Raw genomic sequence first — 22,663 nt, forward strand, 5'->3', positions numbered from 1 at the left:
TATCTTCATGTGTTACTCAAATCTACATGGTTTGATGACGTGTGTTCTCAGTGGGCGAAGATGGCTGAAACAATGCCATTACAGTCAGATTTCAACCAGTTGTAGTTGTAATGATGTTATCTCAACCATCTTTCTTGCTGGTTTGTGGGTGGGACGATCACCACTCTTATCGCCCAGGGTTGATGTGGGGGTTTCATGGCCTGACAAACATCAGAGCAAGGTTTCTCCTAGCGTTTTTTTAAATTCACAGGGGGAGTAATTGATCATACAACTAATCTGTGTTATTTCCCTTTCCTCCTTGTTTTTGATCGTCTTTCAGCTACACGTAGAAAAGGGAGAGTGATTTGGCAAAAAAATAGATTATTTATGTTTGCAGAGAAATAATCAGCCTACAGTGTTGAAGAGCCCTTATCACATATGCTTGGAGGCTGCATTTATGTATATTTGTGCTACAATATTCTCTTTTTAAAATTGCCCTTGATAGTCTGGTGCTTCTGTGTTTGTCAAAACATATCAATAGAGCCTCCCTTGAAAAGTACTGCTTTTTCTTCACTCAAAATTGCATTCAAATTACACAGCAGGCACAGCCATTGTTCCATCCATGGTTGCTTTTTTGTGTTTATGTCTAAGTGTGTCCTCAAAGCAGTCTTTTTAGTTTTGATTTTAGCAAGAATTTGACTTGAAAATGTCTTTCAGAAGATCAAAAACCTAATGAAAGACTAAAGGCTTTGACAAACTCAACAAATAGCTCTCTAAGCACTCTCAGATAAGACCAAGAATCTTGCAGACATTGTCAATGTTTGTACACACTTTGAACAGCCTGCTTTCATTCTGGTGTCTGTCTGGTATCCGTCTGTCTGTCTGTCTGTCTTGTCTGCCCCAATGTTTCACCTTTGTTAACAGTTCATTGATCTCTACATACAGCCCAGCACCTCACCGGTTGACTTCAGCTAGAACCTGAGAGGCATCAGACAGTGACACGTGGATTTGATTGAACAGGTCGTGGGATACTGACAGACTGCTAAAGAAGGTAGCTCATGGAATGGACAACAATGCTAACTGAGGAGGCCTCTTCAATTGTTCACAATACAGTACATCGGTCCTGTGTATCAATACCAACACAGGATGTTTACTGGAACATGGTATCATAAGCTGTGGACACTCATGGTATATCTTTATTTTTTCAAAAAAGTTTCACATAAATGAATCGATCCATTTGATCGAATCAAATAAGTGAATTCAATCATCCCAATCAATTATACACGGAAAAGGACAACACAGTATTAACCATTTGGATCCACAAGGAGGACCATATTCTCTGAGGTCATCTTCCAAATCTGTACCTTCACTCTCCTCCCCCCCTCCCCTCCTACTGTTGGATGTACCTCCCACCCTCCCATGGTGGAACTATATGAATCCCTGACGTCTGTCTGTTTTTAGCTACATGCTCTGGAGCAAGGCCTGGCACTGAGGCACGGAGGGGGACGTGGAAACGGTTGGTGTTTCCCAGTGCAGCCTCTGCCGTGCTGCATCCCAAATGTCACCCTTTCCTCTTTTGTGCACTACTTTTGACCAGGGCACATAGGGCTCTGGACAAAAGTAGTGCACTGTATAGGGAATAGGGTGCCATTTGGGACACAACCCTGGCCCTCCCATATGAATCAGATTTTCCTCAGCAGCCATATGTCGTAGCAGCGTGATAGACCCAACCACAACCAACTCACAAACCTGGCCTGGCTGCGTGTGTCTTTCACAAGGATCTCCTTCCAAATCCAAACACATTCCTATGCTATAGTGAAGGTCATGGGCTATCTTACGCCTACATGATGGCTCTGGAACTCTATTCTTCTCTGTGGTAAAGGTGAAGAAGAAAATGGTACACTTAAGAACTAAAATCACAGAGAGCTCAAAAGTGGTGAGGATGAAGAGGTTGCCAAATGATGATCACTCACTTTCACAACAACAACAATCTTGGTGCCCTTATCACATGGTAAGGTCAAACATTTACATTTTTGTAGCTTCAATGAGACTTACAGAAGTGTATGAGTTCCCTAAAAGCCCATGTACAGTAAATGGTAGATGGTATATTATTCCTTATTATAATATGTAATACATCATCTGGTTGCCAAATGATGATCACTCACTTTCACAACAACAACAATCTTGGTGCCCTCAACGGTGCTTTGGACCGTATGGATTCCAGAATGTTGCGTTGGCTACAGTAAATACAGGGAGCTACAGATTAGTTGGGCAGGATCCGTTCTGTGTGCGTGTGCGTGTGCGCGTGTGTGTGTGTGTGTGTGTGCGCGTGTGTGTGTGTAATACACAGTCATTGTTTCATCTTGAGGAGCCTGTGTTGATACAGTATGTACAAGTCATGTGTTATGTGTTCTCCATCTGTCATCTGATGTAGCTTCGCCCCACCGATAGGAGAAACATACAATTAGAAAGATATAGCGAGAGATAAACCTAGTTCATATTATTATATCTCTTATAACAGTCACTTAGCATTAAATCCAATGAGAGATAAACCTAGTTCATATTATTATATCTCTTATAACAGTCAATTAGCATTAAATCCAATGAGAGATAAACCTAGTTCATATTATTATATCTCTTATAACAGTCAATTAGCATTAAATCCAATGCCACTAATAGAAATACAAGGTAGGGTACAAATGTCATGTAAAGAAAGATATTCACAAATAAACCACAAGGCATATAGAATCCAAAATTCCCCCAAATAATCTCAAATATAGGCTCAGTCTCTGAAACACAAATTAAAATGTTAAATCAAGTCTCTGTTTTGTCAAAAATGTAATTTTCCACCAATAAAAGTAAATGTTTAATTAAATTATGTCCAACAATCCAGCAAGGAATCCAAAATTATGCAAAAATCCCAATTAATCCAGCTGTGATAAATTACATAAGAACTTATTTAACCAGTTTAGTTGCATAATTCAGTATAATAATCCAAAGGAAAATAGTCCACAGAGCAAAAATCCCAACATATATAAGTAGGTGTTAGAAATAGCCTCCAAAAGAAGTCAATAGTCCACAATAGGAAACTTATTTTGATTATCAATATCCTTTACAAATCTTTTACAAAGTTCCCACCTGTATGACATGAGAAAACTATGCCTTTAAAGCCCCTATGCAGTCTTTTTAAGTTACGTTTTTTCACTGTGTGTCTAATAAATCACTGTGTGTGTGTGTGTGTATTTAATGAAAAGAACTCGAAAATATAGTTTTTATTTCACCGGGCAAGTCAGTTAAGAACAAACTCTTATTTTGCAATGACGACCTACCCCGGCCAAACTCTCCTCTAACCCGGAAGTTTATCACTTGGGAGTTTATCATTTATTTCCCTGAACCTCTTTGGCCATTGAACTGCTCATGTGAAGATATTTACATACACAGCCCTGATTGGCTGATATGATGGTCTAGAGCCCACCCCCTTACCCAGATGAACGGTCATTGGTCTATTATAATCAGATCAGATTGTGACGTCATGATTTGGGCCGAAAACTCCATCCCACCTGAACAGACTGAAATTCCAGCCATTTTTTCCAAACAGCACAAAAATACACACAAAAAGGGCATTATCGTCCTTTTCACATTTTAAGAGTGTTATTTCGACTTCATAGTGTGGAAATAAAAAACAGGAAAACCACATTAGTAACTGCACTGCCCCTTTAAACTATCAATGTTTCCTAAGCTGCGTTCATAACATTGACTAAATAACTGCATTTGACTCGGAAAACTCCATTTGAATGCCTCTCCAACTGGTAAAAACTTGTCTACCCACATGCTGAACTCCGATGTCACATACTAAGGATGACCCTGATAACACATTTTTGGCAGTAAAATGCAACAACAAAACATTATTTATAGGAAAACAATCTATTAATATGTATTTTGAACACTATTGTTTGTTTACAAGCATGATAGCTGTCATTTTTGTTTATGGTTGACACAGCCTTTTTGCCATTAGCCGATCAGTGTTCTCAACGAGTTTAAAGCGTGTGAATGCACACAACTCTTTTCTCCCAGTTTACAAGTAGTATTTTCAGAGTTTCCACTTATTATGAATGCAGATTATGTCACAATTAGCTTTTTTACAAGATGGAGTCAAGATAGATCCCCCCCATTTCCTGGCATACCCACTCCCTATATCAAGTCAAACCAGGTAGTGACTATGGGTGTGGCTAGGGAGTGCCCAAAGCAGAGCCCACAGCCTATATACATCTCAATGGGTGAATCTACAGTGGGGCAAAAAATAATTTGCAAATAAATTCATTAAAAATCCTACAATGTGATTTTCTGATTTTTTTTCTTCTCATTTTGTCTGTCATAGTTGAAGTGTACCTATGATGAAAAGTACAGGCCTCTCTCATATTTCTAAGTGGGAGAACTTGCACAATTGGTGGCTGACTAAATACTTTTTGAACCACTGTAGATCTTCTCCTCCAATGCGTTTCATGAAGGAGGCGAGGAGAGAGGACATGAGGAATCAAGAAAAGACAACTGAGACTCACCCAAGGAATCATATTTTTTGCTTATTTAATCAGGCAAATCAGTTAAGAACAAATTATTATTTACAATGATGGCCTGGGAACAATGGGTTAACTGCCTTGTTTAGGGCAGAACGACAGATTTTGACCTTGTCAGCTCGGGGATTCAATCTAGCAACCTTTCAGTTACTGGCCCAACGCTCTGACCACTAAGCTCCCTGCTGCCCCATACACACCTTGTGTGTTACAATCAGATCCCACCTGTCACCTGATAGATAGGAGAACAAAATATCTCCTACTCTTGTATCTGAGTTTTAGCTGTCAAAGTACCATTTATTAGTCACTGGATTTTATGACATCATCTTGAATTTATTCCATTCAGGCTCTGTAACATGACACAAATAGCATATTGAATGATGCACCAAGTGAACGACAGACGGAAATATGATTTCCAGTCTGAATCATTCAATTCTATTCTGTATACAAAATACTGTATGCACGGCATATTTCAAAACTCGTGAATGACATGAACACATTTCAAACCAAGCGTAATTAATGAGAGTGTCACTCCCTGACCTTAGAGAGCTTTTTATGTCTCTATTTTGGTTTGGTCAGGGTGTGATTTGGGTGGGCATTCTATGTTCATTTTTCTATGTTTTGTATTTCTTTGTTTTGGCCTGGGTGTGGTTCTCAATCAGGGACAGCTGTCTATCCATGTCTCTGATTGGGAACCATACTTAGGTAGCCTTTTCCCACCTGTTTTTGTGGGTAGTAATTTTCTGTTTTGTGTTTCTGCACCTGATAGAACTGTTTGTTGTTGTTTTGCTCTTTGTTCAAGTGGTTTTTGAAAAGAAATCATGAGTACTTACCACACTGCGCTTTGTTCCACTCCTTCAACAGATGAGCGTGACAGAGAGGTTCAAGCAGCGAAGCTGGGTGAAACACTGTCATATTTGTTTGCCGTTATTATTATTCTCCTTCCGGCGATTTGGTGAAAAAAAATGCAAACTCCGGTGAGATGGTAAGGCCCAGGAGGGTGAAACTTTGCAAGATTGTAAAGGGCCAAGGGCCACACCCTATCATCCAATGCCATGCTATTTGGCCACATAGTGGAACTATAGCAAGCAATTGAAAATGCTAACTTTGAAAGGTCTCGCCCCTCAAGTGTGTAAACTCTAGTCCTGAAATTGGGTACATAGGTCCCTCTCCTCACAAGGAACACATTTGCCTGAAGGACCATTAAGGTCCGGCAAGATGGATTTTCCTCCATTTTGGATTTTGTGAAAAACACTTAAAACGCTACTCCCCTGGCACCGAATGACCGATCTGCAGAAAACTTGATACATGGCACCTATGGACCAAGCTCTAAATTATGTTTTTCCAGGCTAGCATCTCAAACAACATGGCTGCTACTGACCAATAAACATTGACGTGGGATTGGTCTGGCACATAAATGCATATTAATCAGACACGTTCATTTGTATTGAAACAACTTGATACACAGGTTTCAAACACTGTCAAGACTTAACATATGTAAGAACAATCAGATCCACTACAATGTGGTGCAATAACAGGCACATATTTATATATATTGATCTGTTTGACTCAGTCATGGAATTTGGCACACATGCTCAGCGAAATTAGTCTACCTAACCTGTGGTTCTGTGTGGCTTCATGGTGGTGCTGTTGGATAGGAAAAAAACAATGCAAGCTTATTGTTTGCGCCCTTAACCACTGCGCCACCCGGGAGGCCCTTGTACTAGAGTCTTTAGTTCTGATATTTAGCAAGCGTGGTAAGGAGTACAGAAGTCACTCATCCTAGGTGGACGTATCCAATTTGTCCAGATTGTGGGACATGTTGTATTTCTTTGTGTCAGGTATGTGTCAAATGATCTCTTGATATTATCCATCATAAAAGAATTAACTTAACCAACAATTTTATGCACATGCTTTATGCACAGTAACATGTCAATTAAATGCTTTATTACATAATGAGAAAAATAAATAACCATTGTTTTAGGTGTTTGTTTATTATATTGATATTTAACTGCTTACTCTATGACTGTATATTCGTATCTGGGGGTTCTGACACAACTTGGAACATGATATTGTAACTGAAGCAATAAAAGAGCCGGACAAATGAACTTAGATGAGTTTCACTTTTGTTTACGTTCCCTTCAACTGGGGATGTAGTTGTCTCTCTCTCTCTCTACACTAATAGAGAATCACAACAGGATGTCCCAATACTTTTGTCCTGGGGAGATTCTCAATTAAAAAAAGAAAAGTCCTCTCCTCGATGACTCTGTCCTCCTCTGTCATCCTCTTCTCATGACCCAGAAACCGTGAAGTGGTTGAGGAGCGTGCCAATTCATTTGTAGGCGAACAGAGGAGTGTGCTCCCCTCTTCGATTACCTACTTCGACAGAGGATGCACAAGAGTATCCTCCCGCCGGCGAGCGCAGAAGTTTTTAAAGATCCTCAACACCCCTTTTGAATCAGCAGTTTTCTCAAAGGAGAAAAGCATTTACACATTTAAAAATGATACGCTACTTATCCTTTTATCTGTAAAATGTCTTGCACAACTAACTGTTTTGATCACTTTACACATTTATTTTGGGATTCCACCACTGTAAATGTAAAAATGCCAGAGTGGAGAGTTTCCTTGCATACATTGTGAATTTGTTTCCACGTTTCCTCTCCTTGTCTCCATTCCTCGATTACCTTGAACCTTTTTCAAATGCAGACGAGGAGAGGACAGAGAAGAGGATGCTAGGAGTTGAGCATCCAATTGAGATTCTCCCCTGGGCTTTACCTTTGTTTCCATCTTGATGGAGCAGCATTGACTAGATAGCCAGGGAGTACACTACTAGGCTATGGGTATCATCACAGACCTCATTAGTCATAATTCACCTGCTGTAGCTTTTTAATTTTCTCTTGAATCTGTTTATTAAACCAGTACTTTATTACAAAATGAGAAGGTGATGGGGAAGCCAATATTCTACTATATTTTGCCTGTCTATTCTATTCTCACGTCTTTCTGTCTGTCCCTTTGTATGGTCTGTCTGTCTAGTATGTATGTGGGGATACACAGACAGCATAATTACCAAGGTTCAGTCTGTGAACTGCAGATAACCCTAATGACGAGTGCATATGGATATAATCCTTCTATATCCACGCAGTCGAGATGTTAACGACGTCCATTCAATCTGACTGTAGCCTACATGGGTTTAATTTGACTCAATGGAGGATGAGTTCCTCTGGGGATACACACGTTGATCATCATCTTGCTGTTCCTGCTCCTTTCCTGTCGTCTTATAGCAAACTCTTGTGCACCCTCTGGTGCTTGCTAGTCTCCAAAACTTATTTGTGTTGCCTGCTTTGCAGATTGTCTTCCTTGTCTCTGTGGTTGCTCATTATTCAGAGACAGGCGGATCTCAGGTCATCTGCAGCTGCAGCAACGGAGAAGCAGGAAAGATGGCGATCATCCATTAGACCGGACGCACGCATGAAATACAGGACAACTTTCAGGAAGAAGATCGCTTCTCCACCAGAAGAAGACATACCTGTGAGTTTATAACGCAATTTACCAGTTTGTTCAAGATCACGGCTCGCTTGGCTTCATGGTTCAGGAGCACGTCGTTGTGTGGTAGATGAAATACAGAAGCGAGCGCCTCGTGAATGACCTGCAAAGAGCTCATCTCGTTTTCTTGGTGTAGGACCAGACGTGGTGAATTGAGATAGCCAGCCGGTGCGAGCGAGAATAAACGGGTGAACGAACGAATAACGCTTGAGCTGGCACCCATTGCATTCAAAGTAACCTAGGTTCTTCTACCTACTCACAATATACTCCCAACCTTCCATTCGTTTAGCTTTCTATCTATCCGTCTTTCGTTTAGCGTTTTGTTGAACTAGTCAAACTGGACAAGGAGGGAAAAAAAGAGAACCGAGGTTGTGAGCTGCGTGTTTCAGCACTAGGTCGGGAGAGTTTTATTTTGGCATGTCTGGCCAGGGGATTTAGCGTCGGTCCCCCGTCTGTGTTGTGCGATTGCTTCAAGAAGAAGCCATTGCACGGATTGCTCTACCTCCTCTTCTAGCCCAGCCAGCAAACCAGCCAGCCAGAGCCGAGAGAGAGAGAGTCCAGCCTCCATTAGCGACAGTCTGGCTGGCATAGCCGCTGGTACACTTCCAGACACTCACTAAAAAGCCATAGCTTGTTCCCTCAATTAAAATCTAATCTGCTGGGGATTTCGTATGGTTCTCCTTATGATTTGATCTATCAAGCTACATGGCAGCTTCATGGATGAATTGCCACCTTTTTATTTTCAGTTTACACTTTAAAAAAAAAAATGTATTCTTTGAGTCTGATCACCCGGGCTCTTGCTCTGGAGCTGTGAGCATAGCTGTTTTGGATGCGTATGCTGTCAGCCAGGGCTCTGAAGTCAGGTATGTCATTGTGGGGCTTCACCATAAAATGGAGGAAGGCAGATGACTCTCAGAGGAGAGCCTGGAGTCAGACAGGAGCCCTCATGGAAGAACAAAGGTTGCCTTTTTTTGTTGTTGCCCTGTACAGCAGCCAGTTTTGGGTTGTTATATTCAGTAGTTTGAAAGTTTTTTGGAGGTACTTCCAAATGTTTTTATTTTATTTTTGTCGTGATTTGTGAGAACTAGTAAAGGGGAAGTTTCTTATTTTTTTACAACCTTCAGTTATTTTATTTATTTTCCTTTCCACCTGTTACATTATTGCCATTGATGTTAGGGAGAAATGGAGGGTGTTATTATTGGGTCCCAGTGGTAGGACAGTCAGTGATGGCTTGGAGCTGACAATCAGAGGCGAGAGGACAGTCAAGACACACATGGATGAAATGGGGATTTTTAATGCCCCCCCACGATGAGGAGTATGAAGTTGGGCTAACTCAGGAAAGTTACTGAGAGTGAAGTAGACACCTTTGAAAAGCAGTTTGCTACATCCCGACCATCTCACATTGCAGGCTGTGGTTATTCTACAATTTAGGCTTCAGTAAATTACGTAGACAGAGCTCTCCAACGGGTAACAATTGACATGCTTTATTACACATATTGTTTTGAGATTTAAAGTTGATTACAAATGTATGACACGTGTTTTGTGATTTAGAGTTTGAATACAAGGTGATACTTGGGCTATTAAGTAGTTTGTTCATTGATTTGTTATTTATGTACTCGTTCTCGGCATGTAAAGTAAATGTAGTTCTCTTCAACCTCAGGTTCGACAGAGTTAAACTATGACTGAAGGAATGGCATTCCTTGTCACTCAGTCAGAAGAAAACAAGGTGTGCTCCTCCTTGTGTGCCTGCCTGCTTGCATGTTCATGCTCTCCTACAGACTCACTCACACTGGCCACCGTGAAATCTTGCTGACAAGGAGACAGAGCTAGACACACTCTGCGACAACTGTGGGCTAGGAGGCAATCAAAATGGTGGCGCTAGTCTCGGTCTCTCATGTCATGTCAAGGGAACCAGTTTCTCAAGGTGGAGCTAGCTGGATGTTTGGACTGAAAATATGAAGGCTAGTGGTTGAGAAATGTGTTTCTCAGATAGCTTCAGAGCAGGTTCTTGTGTTTGCTGGGAAATTATGTTCTTGCTAGATATCTTGTTAGACTTCACACTGTAGTTCCTGTGTAATCTTTTACAGACACATCTTATGCAATGCATAATCGCTTCCTCTCTGAAGGATACTGTTACAGCCCAGGTTGCCTGCGTTATAATATACTATGATCACAATTCATCACTGTGCTAAACAACTTGTCATTTCAGTCCACTAGCAACATGTTTCCTTAGTATTACTCGCACTAGAGTATTCTTGGATTTCCACAATAACTAAAATATAATAGATGAAAAAAAAACATCTGTATTTTCCACATTTCTTTAAATAACATCTTCCTGGTCTATAATGCAAAGACTAACTGATAAAACATCTATTTGAAGTGAACTTCATGTCTATTTTTTACTCCCAAATCTCACTTTATTACACAATACTACTACTAGCCTAACTGGTGGTTTGTTCAAGACCACAGGTTGTGTGATTAGTTTACAACTATAGAGGTCAGAGGGCATGGCATTATTGAAGGATTTTTTATTTATTTTTTTACTTCAGCGTTAATCCTGATATATATTTTGTTTGTCGTTGTACTCATTACTAATAGTACAATGTTTAGTTCAAATATTTGTGGACTGCTGTAGCAAGGATCAGGATTAAGCCACAAAGCGCTTCAAAGTCTCTCCAAATTAAACAAGGTGACTTTTAAGTTCCTATACAAGTATTGATATTAGGTAGATGTTTTATCCCTATTTAGTTGTAAGCGGAGCCATTTATTTAGTTAGAGAGTTCGGCCAACTTTTAGAACAGCCGCCATGTTCGCACCTTTAAGCATTCCATTCATCCATCATCAGTGTTTCTACGACGGGTTGGTCAAAACCCATACACTGTACATATATTTTATTGTGTTATTGACTGTACGTTTATGTGTAACTGTGTTGTTTTTGTCGCACTGCTTTGCTTTATCTTGGCCAGGGCGCAGTTGTAAATAAGATCCTTTTCTCAACAGGCCTACCTGGTTAAATAAAGGTGAAAAAAAACAAGGATTGATAGGTTGAGACTCGTTTGTTTGACCTGACAAAGGTCCGTTTCGGATCAAAACGTTGTCAGTGAATTGGGAGCTTAAAGAGTGTGCGGGCCTTCTTGTTCTTTACTGAGACGTGTTCAAAGCCATACTAAATATCCCGTTTAGCACGAGTAAGCCTATGACGCCATAATGGGAATCTTGTTTTCTGTTCCATTTGAGAAATCTCTGCGCATCCAGGGGGTTTGTACAAACCTTGTTGTCTGACTCTCAACATTTGCAACATTGTTTCAATATTGAAATTCGATCTTCAGTGTCCTATTGAGAATTAACGTGTCAGGACATCTTTTCTCAGCCAGTAGAAATCATGAATAAGCAAGAAATGTCAATACAAAAAGAGGTCAAATGAAATGAAATTCAGCTACTTTGCTGTTATTCTAGCTGCACTGTTTGACCTGACCGTGTTAGCCATAGTTGGCTAGCTAGCAAGCAATGGATAAGTGCGTTGCCAGACAGCATGGCAACAGAACATTTAGAACAAACGACTGGGTCACGTCCATAGATATAGAACTAAAAGACTTTGCGACTAGGTAGTGTCTCTGGCAACCAAACTGATAGAATGAACTGCCAGCCGGCTTGGCTAACAACCATAAATGTGTCAGGATTAGGCCTATATTTTAATTGAGGGATGAAATAGTAGCCTATGAATACATTTCTCAAAATATTTGTATTTATTTAATTGGTAACCCGTTGTAGAAAAGCAATTGTACACTCGAGGTTGTGCAAAGCAACTTTTTTTAGCACGGTTGTGCTTGGCACACCCTGACCTAAGAGAGAGCCTTTTTATTTCTCTATTTGGTTAGGTCAGGGTGTGATTTGGGTGGGCATTCTATGTTTTCTATTTCTTTGTTTTTGGCCGAGTGTGGTTCCCAATCAGAGGCAGCTGTCTATCGTTGTCTCTGATTGGGGATCATATATAAGTTGTTTTCCGTTTGGGTTTTGTGGGATCTTGTTTTCTGTATAGTTTCTTTGCCTTGCAGAACTGTGCGCTTTTTTGTTTGTCGTTGTTATTTTGCTTTTGGTATCATCAAGAAAAAAATTGATGTACGCCTACCACGCTGCACCTTGGTCTGGTCATTCCACAAACGAGAGCCGTTACAGTGCTGTACTCTGCGGACCGCAGCACAGCCATGCAAGATTAATTGCTTAGCACTCCCTCTCGTGTACAATTGCTTTTTTGGAATCTTGTGCATAGCATTGTTTACATTCTGTGAACTGCTATTGGTCAATATTGCCCATGGTGAGCTAACATGGCTGCCATGACATGTAGTGTCGGGTAAATGCATCATAATGCAGAAATCTCATTGTCCCAACTTTCTAAACACATGGCTCTGGTTGTAAGGGATCTACTGTTGTGAACATTAGTCCAGTTCTTATAACAATCAGATATGCAACATAAAGAGGGACGTTAGAGAACAGCTCAGAAACTTTGAAAAATGGCACAGCAGGATTTGAAGGTTAGGTATTTAAGGATTACAGAAAGAAAGCCTCCATTTATACTGAACAAAAATATAAACACAACATGTAAAGTGTTATTCCCATGTTTTATGAGCTGAAATAAAAGATCCCAGAAATGTTCCATATTCACAAAAAGCTTATTTCTCAAAGATTGTGTGCACAAATGTGTTTACATCCCTGATAGTGAACAATTCTCCTTTGCCAAAATAATCCATCCACCTGACAGGTGTGGCATATCAAGAAGCTGATTAAACATCATGATTATTACACAGGTGCACCTTGTGCTGTGGATAATAAAAAGCCACTCTAAAATGTGCAGTTTGGTCACACAACACAGTGCCACAGATGTGTCAAGTTTTGAGGGAGCGTGCAATTGGCATGCTGACTGCAGGAATGTCCACCAGAGCTGTTGCTGTTCATTTCGCTACCATAAGCTGCCTCCAACGTCGTTTTAGAAAATTTGGCAGTATGTACAACTGGCCTCACAACCACGTGTAACCATGCCAGCCCAGGATATCCACATCTGGCTCCTTCACTTGTGGAATCGTCTTAGACCAGCAACCCGGACAGCTGATGAAACTGTGGGTTTGCACAACTGTAGAATTTCTGAACAAACTGTCAGAAACCGTCTCAGGGAAGCTCATCTGAGTGCTTGTCGTCCTCACCGGAGTCTTGACCTGACCTTGACCTGAGTGCAGTTTAGCATCGTAACTGACTTCAGTGGGCAAATGCTCACCTTCGGTGGCCACTGGCATGCTGGAGACGTGTGCACTTCACGGATGAATCCTGGTTTCACCTGTGCTGGCCAGATGGCAGACAACGTGTATTGCGTTGTGTTGGCGAGCGGTTTACGGATGTCAACCTTGTGAACAGAGAGCGCCATGGGGGCGGTGGTGTTATAGTATGGGCAGGCATAAGCTACAGACAATGAACACAAGCGCATTTTATCGATGGCAATTTGAATGCACAGAGATACTGTGACGAGATCCTGAGGCCCATTGTTGTGCCATTCATCCACCGCCATCACCTCATGTTTCAGCATGATAATGCACAGCCCCATGTCGCAAGGATCTGTACACAATTGCTGGAAGCTGAAAGAGTCCCAGTTCTTCCATGGCCTCCATACTTACCAGACATGTCACCCATTGAGAATGTTTGGGATGCTCTGGATCGACATGTACGACAGCGTGTTCCAGTTCCCACCAATATCCAGCAACTTCGCACAGCCATTGAAGAAGAGTGGGACAACATTCCAAAGGCCACAATCAACAGCTTGATGAACTATATGCGAAGGAGATGTGTCGCACTACATAAGGCAAATAGTGGTCACAGCAGATACTGACCGGTTTTCTGATCAACACCCCTACTTTTATCCCCGTATCTGTGACCAACAGGTACAATATCTGTATTCCCAGTCATGTGAAATCCATAGATTAGGGCCTAATGAATTTATTTCAATTGACTTATTCCTTATATGAGCTGTAACTCAATCAAATCTTTGAAATCGTTGCGTTTCTATTTTTGTTCAGTGTTTTTTCTTAAAGGGGAAGAATTAGACAACATAATGAATAGTTAGTGGTGGTTTGGAAATGGAGGAGGTAGGAAATGGAGCTCACACAAGAGGCAGAATGATGCACTCTACTGTAGGTACCTGGGGCAGAGGTAAAGACTGGAGAGAGACACACAAAAGCCAACTGAAATGGTCCAGTGAGTGCTTTCTTGACATGATGCATTGGCTCACATTTTTATATAGCAGGCTACATGACCCTATTTCAGAAGGGCCCCTATGTGTCAATATTGGCCATTGAATGTGTTTTGACTTATCAAAACACAGCTTCCTGCTTGTTGATGAACTTTAATTTGATTCAAACACTAGCCCACGTTACAGCTATTTCGATTCTGAACTTGATTTTGTCTTTAGATGAATGGGCACAGGTCATGGTAGAATAAATTAAACTGGATAATGAGGTGGTTTTCTTGTGGAAATGACATTCTGGTTACTGTTGCCATGTTTCACTTCAGTGCCAATGGCGTCATCTTACTCTGTATGCTAACTTTGGAAGTGGTTATGAAATAACTTTGCTTAACTGTTTAAAAAAAAAAAATTTTTTTACTTATTTACATATTTACTTTGCATTATAAAATAGATTAGGGCCAGGGAGTTTTTCCCGGGTTATGCCAGCTTGTGGAAGGAGCTTCTTATGTGTTCTATCTGTACAAACATTTGACACTATATATCATTTTGTGTGAAATGTTTTTAAGCATTTGGCTTTACGGTATGTGATGACTGCACTTACACTTATATTTTGAAATGATGAGGCACGGAAACAAGACACAATGTCCAGGGCCCATCATGGCACATCTAGGCCTATTTTGACCCAAATGGAAGAAGACCCATTGTGTGTGTCGACGCCAAGTCTTCTAACAAATTACCATATTTAATCAGACTGATATATGCTAGCCACCAGCTTTAGCTTTAGGTCAGAGGTCAGCTAGTCTGGTGAGTCTCATCCACAATGCTTCATAAGCTTTTCAAGCAAGACACAGTATTACTAACCCTGCCAGTTAACTCTGAGCTACTTCCGAGTTGTCTGTGGTGGAAAGAGAGAGACGCCTGGAGATGCCTGTTGCTGAGGCAGTCTGGTGGCAGGGCACAAGGCCGTCTTTGAGAGGGAACAGGAGTGGTCTTGTAGAGACGATTCACTGGCCTCAGCCTACGGAGCAATGAAGCTGTCCAACGGCGATTTTAAATATTTCAGGAGTTGGAATGGAGGCCCCACTGGTAAGTTAATATTAATGGGGCTCTTCATCTTTCCATCACAATTTGTGCTGCTCTTCAAGAGGGTGGTTCGGCTCACCTGAAGAGGGAACGTTAGGGATACGTCTCCTCTACAAATAAGAGAGTCACAAAAAAGCTGAAAAGGTTTAAAAAGACGTTCCAAAAGATCCAGTCTAGAAAGTCGCAATTCTTTTAGGCTTTCCAGTTTCCACCAGTAGGATCTATGTCTATGTCCCTCTCCGGTCATATCAAGACCTCTGGACCAGCTTGTAACCACACCAAACATTGTAACTGTAGTATCTGCTATGTCAAGGTTACAAGGAAGATGACGGTAAATGGTGAATGTTTTGGCAGACGTACAGAGAGAAGGTCATTTTGAGAAATTTGGCCTACACCTCATCAAAAGCAATAATGTTTTAAGATTAGTCATGCTCTGGTTTATCTTTAAATGTTGCAGCTATATTAAAGGATTAAAGGAAAAAGAGACATCATTTACAGACCTTTGACCCAAGTCTAAAAATAGAGGACAGCCTTCAAAATTCTTCTGGTGTTGACCATCACTGAAGCGAGGTAGAAGAACCATGTACTTATTGAATGGTTTGATTCTTCAGATGACAGCTCTGAACGTAGTGGGCAAACCCCAACGCATGGAGAGAGTGAGCTGATGTAATCTTATAGTAATCTTGTAGTGGGCTAATCTTGTTACAACCTATTCACATCCTTTGTTTCATACCCATGTGGGTGTCTGTCAACAGAGACCAATGATAGTCACGCTTTGCGTAGTATGTGTGATCCCTCAAGGGAGAAATGAAATCCGTGTGCCTCCAAGTCTATTTTGAATCGGACACATTGGTAGATTCAGATTGGCTTTGTAGATTCAGATCGGCTTTGTAACATTGGAAAAACGGTGCCAAACAGAGATGGGTTATGGACTGGCTGCATGGTTGTATTGTGGAACGCTGAATGCGCCATGAGGTATGGGCCCTGGTCAAAAGTAGTGCACTATATAGGGAGTAGGGTACTATTTGAGACGCATAGTTTCCTTTCCTGAAGTAATTGTCTTTGTGGAAAAACACTTCCTGGTTACTCTCCAAGACTGTCCTTGGAGATCCTTCTTCTGTTTCTTTAACTCCACTTATTAATCCTTGACCCAGCACGTTCCCTTTGGGAAATACAAAACCAAGCCATTTTGAAAGAAAGAGCCATAACTTGAGTTTTGCTTCAACCAGCAGACCGAGGGTTTGACTGGGAGTCTCCTCTCAACTGGTCACGAAATCTAGAATCTTGTTTTAAGGTCGGTGATCACTAGTCACCATTTTAAAGTTCTCATACATTTGTAAATGGAAACATGAGTGTTGCCATTTGCTCAGCTTGTTTGTTTCCATGCTGACCTTTTGGCCTGGGTCTTTGACCTTGAGGCCTTTCGACAATCACACCATTTGATAGAGATTCCTGGATTTCGAGAGATTTCTTGTGACTTTATAATGGTAATTTGCACAGCCTTGTGGTGCTGAGCAGCTGTCATTTGGGTAGGATCGTGGAAATTCCACAATGTGAGATGACCCTTTAATTGAGTACTAAAGCGATGGTTTTATGGTAATGGTTTTAGATGTGGGAGGCAGATATTGTTTCATAGTGGCCTTGCATACGGCTGGTCTGAATGATTGCGGAATAGTGGTTTCTTGAGACAGTTGGTGTGTCGGATGTTTTTCTGCAACTCGAATGCACACCGTTTTCCCTTTACTACATATTACTGAATTTCAAGCAACGACTGTAGCTAGGGAGAGCTAGGGAGAGCGTTGAGAAAATGGATACAAATGATGAAATCCTGACACTATGCCAAGCAAAGCATTGGCAGGATATGGCCTCAAGGATTACATTAAATTAATGACATTTGAACAAAATATAATTTAACACATCTTGTTGGTGCTTAGCCTACCTGTACATCTGTTGATTCCTTTCCGTTGCAATGTAGCACTCAATCGCAGGTGTTTTGAGCAGGAGCAACATCAAAGTAAAGTGAGGTTTGCGTCATCTGAGAAGTTGCTTAGGTGCATGTCTCAGCTCAGACCATGGAGAATACTCCAACCCAAAAGGCAGAGAAACCTGGCGAGAAGTACCTCCACCTATTTAGTTAATAATAAAATAATCATGCTCAAGGCTTGCAATTAGTCTGTGCACTTAATCATTTTTGAGGATGCCATATTTAATTAACCTGGTTGCTGTGAGCCTAAAAGCAAGAGTTTTGTCAGTTTCTATCAGAAATAGAAACACATTAACTAAATATGAAGCACGGCAAATGTAGTTCATTAAACACAAAACGTGGAGTCACCAGGTAGATCGGTCTATATTTGTGTTACATTGTGTTATCTGTAAACCTTTCTCATGGCCTTTCTCATGGCCTCTCATTGCCCTTCTCAAGTTCCGTATTTGGTGGCGGTGTGCACTATGATCCTCAAATCTCTTGAGATCTGTCTGTCTGAAGAAGACCTTGTGGTGATCATGCATCCACCGACCAGAAAACAACTTCTCCTTTCCCTGGCATCTATGACGGCAGAAAATAAGAAAGGAAACTGGTCCAGGTCTGTGCTCTTAGCTAAACAGTCCTATCTGTGTAACAAGATAGCAGGATAAAGGCAGGTAGCAGGGTATGGAGGGGGAATGGGTTGCCAATGCAGACCTTGAGGATCACAAAATGGTGGATGACCGTCCAATGCCACTGAGCCACTGATACTTCCCCGTTCTCTCTCTCCTGCTCTGCAGTGGGCTGGGACTCGGCAGTGAAATGGAGTGCTGTCTCTGTGTAGCTAGCTCTGTTCTGTCTGTGTAGCTAGCTCTGTTCACCCCAGCCTCGGCTCTGCTGCCCTCTGTGATGCAGAAGATAATTCTGTCAGGCCAGAGGGAACAACAAGCCATGTGAGGTGACTCTGCTTAAAACAGGTTGAGCAATAGTCTGATGAGACATCACTGTACCCCAGCCATGCATGGCAGGAAGGATCCAGAGTACTGAGACTCTTATCTAGCCTAGCTGCCATCAAACCAAACCGACCAGGTTTTTAAGGGTTTACTAAGCCATGTTTTGTTGCTTTTGTTGATTGCTTTTTGCAGTTTTGAAGGTCACACAGTCAGTTGGTGAAATGATAATGACTTCCTCTTTGGATTAATCCAGCAATGTTTGTTGTTAATATTCAATGTGGTGTATGTTTGCTTCAGCGGGCCATGTTAAATGTTAGGAGAATATTATACTAGCACATTGATCTATGAGTAGATCGTAGCAGCCTTGTATTTGAGGCTTTATACCATGATTAAATACATAGCTAGCTAAATGACATGAGAGGGACAACTATGGAGGAGAGCACTTTTCTTTCTTGATCTGCAACTCCATGATCTTCTGCTTGTGCAAGAGGGGCCATTGCTCTTGAGTGCTCTGTGTCACAACCACCCTTTTTAGAAGCAGTGTTGCAACAATAGAAGCTTTCTATAAGAGACAAATGCTACCCTCGGAGCAAGGTTGTACTGTGCCATGACGTGCTCTTTTGATTCAACCCTCTGAACCATGGAGTGGCTTTGATGGAAAGAGGAAATGGGAAATGGTTTGGTTTGGCAGCTCAGACCGCATAAAGAACAACAAAATGTGGCGATTATTAAGCATTAAACGCTGGTGAGCGGTTGCTAGCTTGGTTGATGTCAGGTGACTATCTGTCATCTGATAATGACTGTCGGACAAGGCTCCTTTTCTGAATTTGCGGGACTATGGATTCCCAAACATCAATAGCAAATGACAATTTCTCACTGTGGATTAGCATAAAATTGTGCTTAGCTATCCTCATGGTGTTTTTTGAAGTGAAGTCCTGCTTCAAGCTCTCAGTCAGCATTTCAAGTCTGAGGTCCAAAGATCAAAAGCCTCCTCTTGCTCTATTAGTACATTGGTTTAGTAATGATATGTAACACAACAAGTGTTTAACAAGCGTTTTTTTTTGTTGATAAGGATAGTCATATTATAAGCATTTACATTGTTGATTAATTCATTAGCTCATTATTACTCAGAGATCTATTAAAATGGAGAAGATCAAGATATTTATTTCAGAGGAGAAGCTGTTGCTACCACGTTTACATCTCTATAGTAAACATGGCCATTTTCTGCGAATACCCATGATTCAGACGGGTCCTGTCGTCACCCAGTCTGTATCGCCACTCCCTCAGTCGGATTGTGATATTAACGACGGTCAGTGAAACATCTGCCTGTGTAGAAGCAGGGCTTTAGTTGGGTGTTAGGTGTTCTCTGTCTGAGAAGCTTCATGTTAGTTGGTTAATGGTTGACCTAGTTCAACTCGGCTGCCATATGCTTCCTGGAACACATTTCATCTAAAATAAAAGCACTTTTTTTGTGTTGGAGATTGTACATTACAGTAATCTTCTCCAATCATCTCATTTAGTAATGTTTCAAGCCAAGGTGTCATAATATTAAGATGTTGACTAATTTTGAAAATGGTAAAATATTGGATTATTAGAATCCTGATCCATCCATGCTGATTGATTCATCATATTCACAGTGGTCTGCAGTGGGCTAAATCAGGGTCACATAGTGTTTCTTGGTAGTCTTAAAGGAATCTACTTTGAAACAAAAGTATACACCTAATCCATATGGGTTAAAACAAGAAGACACCTGTACCAGATATAGAGTTGAAATGTATTCAATTTTGAGTTTGCATCCCAATATAACAAAACCGTTTGACATAGAAACACCGGATTTTCAGCAATAGAAACATGATTTTTGGCGTAAAGAAAAAGTTAATAACAACAAACGAATAACATTCCACCCATGAGGCCACTAGAGGGAGATTTGGTCATTTGACTGCAGGAAAGGTCTACAAAAAACTAGATTAAGACCTTTTTAAAGACCTTTTTTACTCAAGTGGTTAACGACTTACTTTTGGTCATGTAGTGTATGTGGACACCTATTCGTTGAACATCTAATTCCAAAATCATGGGCATTAATATGGAGTTGGTCCCCCCTTTGCTGCTATAACAGCCTCCACTCTTCTGGGAAGGCTTTCCACTAGATTGAGGAACATTGCTGCAGGGACATTCTTCCATTCAGCCAAAAGAGTATTAGTGAGGTTGGGCACTGATGTTGGGCGATAGGCCTGACTCGCAGACGGCGTTCCATTTCATCGTAAAGGTGTTCGATGGGGTTGAGGTCAGGGCTCTCTGCAAGTCCTTCCACACCGATCTCGACAAACCATTTTTGCGCTTTGTGCACGGGGGCATTGTTATGCTGAAACAGGTAAGGGCCTTTCCCAAACTGTTGCCACAAAGTAGGAAGCGCAGAATCATCTAGAATCTCATTGTATCCTGTAGCGTTAACCCATTTCATGACTGAACAGTTATTGTGCTGACGTTGCTTCCAGAGGCAGTTTGGAACTCAGTAGTGAGTGTTGCAACCAAGGACAGATAATTTTTACGTGCTACGCTCTTCAGCACTCTGCTGGTCTCGTTCTGTGAACTTGTGTGGCCTACCACTTTGTGGTTGAGCCGTTGTTGCTCCTAGACATTTCCACTTCACAACAACAGCACTTACAGTTGACCAGGGCAGCTCTAGCAGGGCAGAAATCGGATGAATTGACTTGTTGGAAAGGTGGCATCCTATGACGATGTCACATTGAAAGTCACTGAGCTCTTTAGTAAGGCCATTCTACTGATAATGTTTGTCTATGGAGATTGCATGTCAGTGTGCTCAATTTTATACACCTGTCAGCAACAGGTGTGGCTGAAATAGCCGAATCCACTAATTTGAAGGGGTGTCCACATACTTGTGTGTGTATATATAGTGTATGTCACCACCATTTTAGACTACTGAGGAGATATCTCCTACTCTCAGCCTGGGTTGATGTCACCACTCACCATGCCTAGCAGCTGTCCGCTGGGCAGGGACTCACTGGAAGATGACTGTCTGATGTAACCTCATATGGCCCATGATACCAGCAGGGTGCCTCTGAAATCGCACCCTATTCCCTATGCAGTGCACTACTTTTGACCAGGGCCCGACCCATGATACCAGGGCTGAAATGACACTCTGTTCCCTAAAGTGCACTACTTTTGACCAGAGCCATATGGCACCCTATTCTCTATGTAGTGCACTTCTTTGGCCACAGAGCTCTGGTCAAATTATACCAGCAGATTTTTTTTCCCACTGATTGTTCTTTTGACCAATCACATCAGAACTTTTCATTTTCAGATCTGATTGGTCAAAAGACCAATTAGTGAAAACAAGATCAGGACTGGGCTGCCTGTCGAAACCGGGGGAGAATGATTCCACTCTCATTGAAGTCACGGAAGTTCAAGGCCCACCACGACACTGCAGGCATTGTTAGCAGAACCGATTATTTTAAAATCACAGACAGAAGCATAATTTGGTTGCTAATGGCAGCCCGGTCGGGGTACTGCAGGGGCCTTCAATTTGAGTTCCTACTCCATGAGAGGGGGCAGCACTGAGCTAGCCTGCAACGTCACTTCCTAGAGTAGCTCAAATTGCGCAAGTTATGTCTCCATGAGATGCAATCTTAACCGGCTTTATTTGACTTCAATGCGCTATTGAGTCTTCACATAGGAATGAATGGTGTCACGTGATTGATGGCTTTGTCCATTCATATACAGTCATTGGTCTAAACACAGACATAAAGGCGCTGCATGGTCAATCTGATGTCTGCATTGGCCGTGCAGCATTTATGATGATACGGTCTCTGCAGAAGTCAAGGGGGCATTCATACTTCTTGCGCTTCGCAGCGCAGACCTATTCAGCAGAGCTGTTGTGAAGTAAGTTATCAAGGAAGTGAGTTTGTGGTTATACAAGACCTTCCGCCCGCTACCTACCGTCAATCAATCAGCTAAATGGAGCTATATGGGGCCCTCTTCATTGTTAAAAATTTGGGAGGCATACGGCGATGCGGTAATTGCAATTTGTGCAATTTGTGCAATTTGGCCTCTGCATGCATCCGGAGGCTCCGCAATTGTTTCACACCCTCTACAGTGCATTCGGAAAGTATTCAGGCTCCTTGACATTATCCACATTTTGTTACGTTACAACCTTATTCTAAAAATGTACTCATCAATCTACACACAATATAATGACAAAGCAAAAACAGTTTTTTTAGACATTTTTGCAAAGTATTTAAAATAAAAAACTTTATCACCTTTAACTTAAGTTTTCAGACCCTTTCTCAGTATTTTGTTGAATCACCGTTGGCAGCGATTACAG

The 22,663-nt window shown here is 41.4% G+C and overlaps 1 protein-coding gene across 4 annotated transcripts in view; it reads left to right on the forward strand.

Annotated features, from left to right (window-relative positions):
* The first annotated feature begins 7,740 nt into the window (after nt 1-7,740).
* The window catches only part of LOC112219607 (zinc finger protein 462), a 95,021-nt gene continuing 80,098 nt past the window's right edge, over nt 7,741-22,663 (forward strand). The window contains exon 1 of one of the 4 annotated variants that reach the window (XM_024380979.2): nt 7,741-8,078. The gene's annotated coding sequence lies outside the window, so the exon portion shown is untranslated. The remainder of the gene's footprint in view (nt 8,079-22,663) is intronic. The other 3 variants (XM_024380977.2, XM_024380976.2, XM_024380975.2) reach the window with 3 other exon arrangements.

The sequence above is a fragment of the Oncorhynchus tshawytscha genome, linkage group LG20 (genome assembly GCF_018296145.1).
Source record: "Oncorhynchus tshawytscha isolate Ot180627B linkage group LG20, Otsh_v2.0, whole genome shotgun sequence".
In the NCBI taxonomy this organism is placed as follows: domain Eukaryota; kingdom Metazoa; phylum Chordata; class Actinopteri; order Salmoniformes; family Salmonidae; genus Oncorhynchus; species Oncorhynchus tshawytscha.